This window comes from Oryx dammah, unplaced genomic scaffold, assembly GCF_014754425.2.
Source record: "Oryx dammah isolate SB20612 unplaced genomic scaffold, SCBI_Odam_1.1 HiC_scaffold_11229, whole genome shotgun sequence".
NCBI classification, from domain to species: domain Eukaryota; kingdom Metazoa; phylum Chordata; class Mammalia; order Artiodactyla; family Bovidae; genus Oryx; species Oryx dammah.
Genome location: NW_024080622.1, coordinates 628,318 through 636,111, shown reverse-complemented (window position 1 = coordinate 636,111; position 7,794 = coordinate 628,318). Strand labels below are relative to the sequence as shown.

The 7,794-nt window shown below is 41.1% G+C and overlaps 1 pseudogene; it reads right to left on the bottom strand.

Annotated features, from left to right (window-relative positions):
* Positions 1-6,992: 6,992 nt before the first annotated feature.
* LOC120861124 lies at positions 6,993-7,794 on the bottom strand (annotated as a pseudogene).

The window sequence follows — 7,794 nt, the reverse complement described above, 5'->3', positions numbered from 1 at the left end:
TTTCAGTGATTGCTTATGTTGGATTGATAGTATACCCCTGACTTTGTTTTTGAATTCTGATTTTCTACTTTCAGCTCTTAATGGGATTGTGTTATTTACTCTTCCAGCTGCAACCTGGAATAGAACATATCTAAGAACAAACTCCTCATGCGAAGCTCAGCACTGGTTTTTCCTTCTGATTTTCCTACTCACTCAGCATGGGGCAGACACACCTGAAGGTGACCCCTCGTGTTTTCTCCTTGGCTGGTGTCCATGCCTTATGTAATGCCTCCCCTTGAAGGAGTAAGAAGGACCTGTGACTTGCTTCTAACCAAGGGAACACGACAGAGCTGATGGAACAGGACTCTTGTGATGCTATTACGTTAGGACTCTAATTTAGCAGATGCACCAAGAGCCTTGCTTACTTGGTTAAATAAGCAGCCATGTAGAAGAAGCCCATATGGCAAAGGTCTGCAGTGGCCTCTACAATCTGAGTGCCACTTGGGATTGACAGCCAGCAAATACGGAGTCCCCAGTTATATAGTCATAATCAAATGAATCTTGCCAACTGCCTGAATGAACTAGAAGTGGATCCTTCCCCAGTCAAGCCTCCAAAGAGAACACAGCTCAACTGATACCTTGGCTGCACTTTGTGAGACCCTAGCAGAGAACCCAGACAAGACCCCAGACTCCTGACCACAGAGGCTCTGAGATAATACATGTTTAGGCATTGTTTTAAGCTGTTCAGTTTATTATGCAGTATAGGATGCCAAGACACTTGATACCAGTTAGTGTCCATGGTAACATTGCAGTTTCAGTTTTGCTGGAATTAAATTAAATTGGATCCCTAACTACTCCATATCATTTGATCACTAAATCTGATATGCTTGAACTTATCAATAATGGTAGCTAATATTTATGGAGTGATTTTTGTAAGCCATGCATTGTACTTATTTTATTTGTATAATAATCAATGGCTTAAGCATTCTCTTTATAGATGTTACAATTGAAATTTGGAGAAGACACATATTTTGCCAAAGGTTTCACAGTCAATAAGCATCACAGCTGGGATTCAGTCTGGTACCCTTGATTCCTAATCCTGCGCCATTTTTACTGCATTGGACTGACCATCCACTGCATGTGTTAAGCCAGAAGTCCTAAGTTAGAGTTAGAATGAAAGTTGAAATTAAATCAGCATTCTTACATCAGCATTTTAAGTCTTTCAAAGATACAAGGTCTTTCAAAATCTGGCTCTGTTTCCACTTCCAGACTTTTTCATATTACTCATTTGAAATTTGTGAAATTGTTTGATGTTTTTGTATCTCTTCACATTGATTCACAATCTTTCCTAGTCCTAGATCATCCTCAATGAAACAATATACCCCTTTGATAAGGAAGCATTCGAAAAGGAATTGCCAAATGTAGAGGGGTAGGCTAACCAAGAGGGCCTAGTTCTGTCACGCTATACTTCACCTTTAATTCAGAACTGAGTCACAAGGATTACTTCTGCCACTCGTCATACTGATCCACATAGGTTACTGTGTCCCTGCATTTAACAGTGAGTGAGATACTTGAGACCTTGCTGTCATCTGCTTACCCTCAGCTTTCTCTATAGAAAGTTGCCCTAATCACCACCCTCTTTAAAACTGAATGGATTGTTCTGTATCAGCACCCTCTCAGTCACACTGAAACACAAGGCAAAACAAATGTGCGCCCTTACTTGCGTTTGTCAAAATACCCTTTGTAAATGGAGCCAAGTGGGAAAAGTTACTAAAATCTCTCCCATCAAACAGGACCACAAATGAAACTCTGCATGGTGCAGTTCGTCCACACATCCTTATCAACCCTCCTGGTGAGGAAGGAAAGGGCCTCAGGGTTCAGGACCCCAAGGTTGATTGAAAACGACACTCTCTCACCACACAATAACAGAATCAAAACAAGCAGGCAGAGCCACCCTCTTTTATTTAAAATAACAATATTTCATTCTTTGTGGATTTTTGCATGAATTTTGATCTTAAAATATGGTGTTAAATATGAAAATAGTATTTAAGTATTGATTCTCTTGGCATCCTATTAAATAACATACCCATGGGGAGTGCTTCCTCCTTTCCACCCTAATTCTGGCCTTGTTCAGTTTCAGCCGCTCAGCCTCAACTGACTGAACTTCCTACAGCCACCTGACCCCAGAACATATGAGACTGGTACTTGGTGATGTTATCTTGCCATGAAGGAAACTGCTGTGGAAAATGGTCCAGAGAATACTACTGCAATCATACAAACTTTCACACACAGGGTGACATCATCCTTCCCCCCTCCCCCACCCACTGCTCTCCCATTCTTTCTGCGGGACCTGGACATCTGCTGTGGAAGGGAGGGGTGAGAGAGGGAATAGGGCGGCGGGTTCCCAGGCGATGTCTGGAAGCACAGGCACTGGGAGCTCCAGGCAGAAGTAGACGGTGGTAAGGCAGTAAAGAAATTGAGACCTTGCAATGTGGGGGTTTGTGCCACCTATTCCTTCTCCAATTTTGTTTCCCTTCACTTTACATTATATCCCCTTCATTGTAAAACACAATGCCATTCCCCGTGCCCAATTCGTTGATGAACTTTGTTTAACTACTGCGATGCTTAGCTGACTGCCTCCTTTTAGACTTACCATTTGTGCCACCAATAGGTTCTCTCTCCTATATCAGGGGTCCTTTACATTTCAGTCACCTTGCGTAGCTGCTCAGCTAATTCTCCCAACTGATCAGGATTAGTTCCTACAGTCAGATTTAGGAGTCAGAAATTTGAAATAACTAAGTGACCTTCTCCACTAAAGAATATAATCACCCACAAATTAGCAATAAGGTAATGCCATTTATTTGAAAGACCATAGATTTTAATAAATGAAAATTTTAATAAGTTATCATAGACATCAATTTAAGAACATTTGCTCTTGGCAATTTGCATAGCCCTGCTGACATTAATAAGAGAATGCTTTTTTTTTTCCCTCACCCTTCTTCCTCCAGTGCCAGGAAAACTAGCTACATTCACTCCCTTCCTTACAATCACAAACTCAGCTTATCTCCTGGGAACCAGACCTCCTCCTGGGCTGGACCTAAATCTCACATAACCATAAATACATAAGACGTTTTAATGCCCTAGGAAGGAAATATTCACTCCTAGAAAGATGGTGGAAATTTCACGTTGGCCGGTATTTGGAACCTTCCCCCAAGAGCTACAGAATCCAGAAATCTATCTTTACTATTGCAACACACTTTTTAATTATATGATAGACTTCCTGAAACAAATTATAGGTTATTTCTTTGAAGAACCATTTTTTAAATGACTTCCACTCCCCAAACTGCACAGCACAAATTACTGCACACATAAAGAACTCTGTAAGGAGTAACAGATCAGAATACTTTGAGTACTGTTGCTTCATTTAACATTGATCACACCCTTGTCTGGGCCAGGCAAAGGGTGGCAGGTTAATTACATGAAGTCTCTGCCAGTCCTCAGGATGTTGGAAGAAAGAGGAAAAGACAGGCAGTCAGGACTGATCTCTGCAGTTCAGGATTACCCTGCAGCAGTGCACGGAGGAGGGGAGGCATCTGAGCTGTGAGAAACAGGTCTAGCTTATGAGCACATCCACTTAAGAGATCCTGTCATGGATCCTGAAGGACACGTTATTCAGGAGGGCAAACACTTAGCTACGGTCCAGGAAAAGCTGCGGGAGGTCTCGGATTCAATAGGGGAGATCCACACTATACATACGGCATAAATGATCTAACTCCCAAGAATGAGAAGCTGCCTTGTAGATGATAAGCTGGATGACAGAGTAGAGAGAAAAAGAAAAATATGAATTAAGAGTTAACAACTAGAGATCAGAAACATGAAGAGGCTGTGATGAATGGACATTTGGGGGTTAGTTCATAAACTCAGCCCTTCAGCAAGGGTCCTCCTTATAAGGGCTTTTGTAGACTTGGCTCAAGAAAGTTAATTAAGTTCTTCAAAGTCACACAATGTCAGAAACTCATAGAACTGGGTTTTGAAATCTATCTAGTCATTGGGATGAGCTTAGGAGATAGCCTTCTTAATCACTATACATACTGCTCCAAAGAGGATATTTTTCATCATTTCCTCCACCAAATCACTATATTTATTACCTTTATGCTTTTCTAATACCCTAGTGTTCTGGTAGTGATCCTATTATTTTTGTCACTAATTTAATTTCCCTTAACTTACAAAGACTTTTACTCTGGTTGATCACTGCATAATTGATTTTTCTTTTAAAACCTGAAAGATCAAACACAAGTCACATTGTCAAAGAAGCCATGCTAGAAACCCAAACAATTCTAAAATTTGTTTAATTAAAAATACCAATATTTCCAGTTACATTTCATATTTGTGATATGCAATATTGATGACAACATACTCTCCCTGTACTCAGTGTTTCAATAGCATTTAGTTCATCAGTAAGGTGAGATAAAAAGTTACTTTCTCATGATCTCACACTTACATATTAAGCTTAAATTAACAGCTCTTTGTATTCATTGATTATTTTTCTAGAGGTAAAAATAAAAGTGATGAATTTTCATTTCATTGATATTTCAAATATAATATAGCACCTATTTTTTCCCCTAGAAATCCTACCAAATGAAATGTCTTTGTTTGAGAAAGAAATACTGATATGAACGTGATAATCTGAAAACACAAAATCCTGTGTACAAGAATCAGCCTCACAGGCTGTTGGTGGTAAGGTTGTAACACAGAGACAGAAGTCAGGAGGCTATAGACAAAATATTTGTGTTCTCTCAAATGGCAAGCCACTCCAGTACTCTTGCCTAGAAAATTCCATGGATGGAGGAGCCTGGTGGGGTACAGTCCATGGGGTCACAAAGAGTGGGACACAACTGAGCGACTTCACAACTTCAGGACAAATCAGTTCAGTTCAGTTCAGTCGCTCAGTTGTGTCCGACTCTTTGCGACCCCATGAATCGCATCACGCCAGGCCTCCCTGTCCATCACCAACTCCGGCCGTTCACTCAGACTCACGTCCATCGAGTCAGTGATGCCATCGAATAATTGATGCCATCCAGCCATCTCATCCTCTGTCGTCCCCTTCTCCTCCTGCCCCCAATCCCTCCCAGCATCAGAGTCTTTTCCAATGAGTCAACTCTTCACATGAAGTAGCCACAGTACTGGAGTTTCAGCTTCGGCATCAGTCCTTCCAAAGAAATCCCAGGGCTGATCTTCAGAATGGACTGGTTGGGTCTCCTTGCAGTCCAAGGGACTCTCAAGAGTCTTCTCCAACCCCACAGTTCAAACGCATCAATTCTTCGGTGCTCAGCCTTCCTCACAGTCCAACTCTCACATCCATACGTGACTGCTGGAAAAATCATAACCTTGACTAGATGGACCTTTGTTGGCAAAGTAATGTCTCTGCTTTTGAATATGCTATCTAGGTTGGTCATAACTTTTCTTCCAAGGAGTAAGCGTCTTTTAATTTCATGGCTGCAAACAATCTGCAGTGATTTTGGAGCCCCGTAAAAATAAAATCTGCCAGTTTCTGCTGTTTCTTCATCTATTTCCCATGAAGTGATGGGACCAGATGCCATGATCTTTGTTTTCTGAATGTTGAGCTTTAAGCCAAACTTTTCACTCTCCTCTTTCACCTTCATCAAGAGGCTTTTTAGTTCCTCTTCACTTTCTGCCATAAGGGTGGTTTCATCTGCATATCTGAGGTTATTGATATTTCTCCTGGCAATCTTGATCCCAGCTTGTGTTTCTCCCAGTCCAGTGTTTCTCATGATGTACTTGGCATAGAAGTTAAATAAGCAGAGTGACAATATATAGCCTTGACGTACTCCTTTTCCTATTCGGAACCAGTCTGTTGTTCCATGTCCAGTTCTAACTGTTGCTTCCTGAACTGCAAACAGATTTCTCAAGAGGCAGGTCAGGTGGTCTGGTATTCCCATCTCTCTCAGAATTTTCCACCGTTTATTGTGATCCACACAATCAAAGTTTTTGGTATAGTCAATGAAGCAGAAATAGATGTTTTTCTGGAACTCTCTTGCTTTTTCCATGATCCAACGGATGTTGGCAATTTGATCTCTGGATCTTCAGCCTTTTCTAAAACCAGCTTGAATATCTGGAAGTTCACGGTTCACATATTGCTGAAGCCTGGCTTGGAGAATTTTGAGCATTACTTTACTAGTGTGTGAGATGAGGGCAATTGTGCAATACTTTGAGCATTCTTTGGCATAGCCTTTCTTTGGGATTGGCATGAAAACTGACCTTTTCCAGTCCTGTGGCCACTGCTGAGTTTCCCAAATTTGCTGGCATATTGAGTGCAGCACTTTGACAGCATCATCTTTCAGGATTTGAAATAGCTCCACTGTAATTCCATCACCTCCACTAGCTTTGTTCATAGTGATGCTTTCTAAGGCCCACTTGGCTTCACATTCCAGGATGTCTGGCTCTAGATGAGTGATCGCACCATCGTGATTATCCAGGTCATGAACATCTTTTTTGTACAGTTCTTCTGTGTATTCTTGCCATCTCTTCTTAATATCTTCTGCTTCTCTTAGGTCCATACCATTTCTGTCCTTTATAGAGCCCATCTTTGCATGAAATGTTCCCCTGGTATCTCTAATTTTCTTGAAGAGATCTCTAGTCTTTCCCATTCTATTGTTTTCTTCTATTTCTTTGCATTGATCGCTGAAGAAGGCTTTCTTATCTCTTCTTGCTATTCTTTGGAACTCTGCATTCAGATGCTTATATCTTTCCTTTTCTCCTTTGCTTTTTGCTTTTCTTATTTTCACAGCTATTTGTAAGGCCTCCCCAGACAGCCATTTTGCTTTTTTGCATTTCTTTTCCATGGGCATGGTCTTGATCCCTGTCTCCTGTACAATGCCATGAACCTCATTCCATAGTTCATCAGGCACTCTATCTATCAGATCTAGGCCCTTAAATCTATTTCTCACTTCCACTGTATAATCATAAGGGATTTGATTTAGGTCATCCCTGAATGGTCTAGCGGTTTTTCCTACTTTCTTCAATTTAAGTCTGAATTTGGTAATAAGGAATTCGTGATCTGAGCCACAGTCAGCTCCCGGTCTTGTTTTTGTTGACTGTATAAAGCTTCTCCATCTTTGGCTGCAAAGAATATAATCAGTCTGATTTCGGTGTTGACCATCTGGTGATGTCCATGTGTAGAGTCTTCTCTTGTGTTGTTGGAAGAGGGTATTTGCTATGACCAGTGCATTTTCTTGGCAAAACTCTATTAGTCTTTGCCCTGCTTCATTCCACATTCCAAGGCCAAATTTGCCTGTTACTCCAGGTGTTTCTTAACTTCCTACTTTTGCATTCCAGTCCCCTATAATGAAAAGGACATCTTTTTTGGGTGTTAGTTCTAAAAGGTCTTATAGGTCTTCATAGAACCATTCAACTTCAGCTTCTTCAGTGTTACTGGTTGGGGCATAGACTTGGATTACCATGATATTGAATGGTTTGCCTTGGAAATGAACAGAGATCATTCTGTCGCTTTTGAGATTGCATCCAAGTACTGCATTTCGGACTCTTTTGTTGACCATGATGGCTACTCCATTTCTTCTGAGGGATTCCTGCCCACAGTAGTAGATATAATGGTCATCTGAGTTAAATTCGCCCAGTCAGTCCATTTTAGTTCGCTGATTCCTAGAATGTTGACGTCACTCTTGCCATCTCTTGTTTGACCCCTTCCAATTTGCCTTGATTCATGGACCTGACTTTCCAGGTTCCTATGCAATATTGCTCTTTACAGCATCGGACCTTGCCTCTATAACCAGTCAT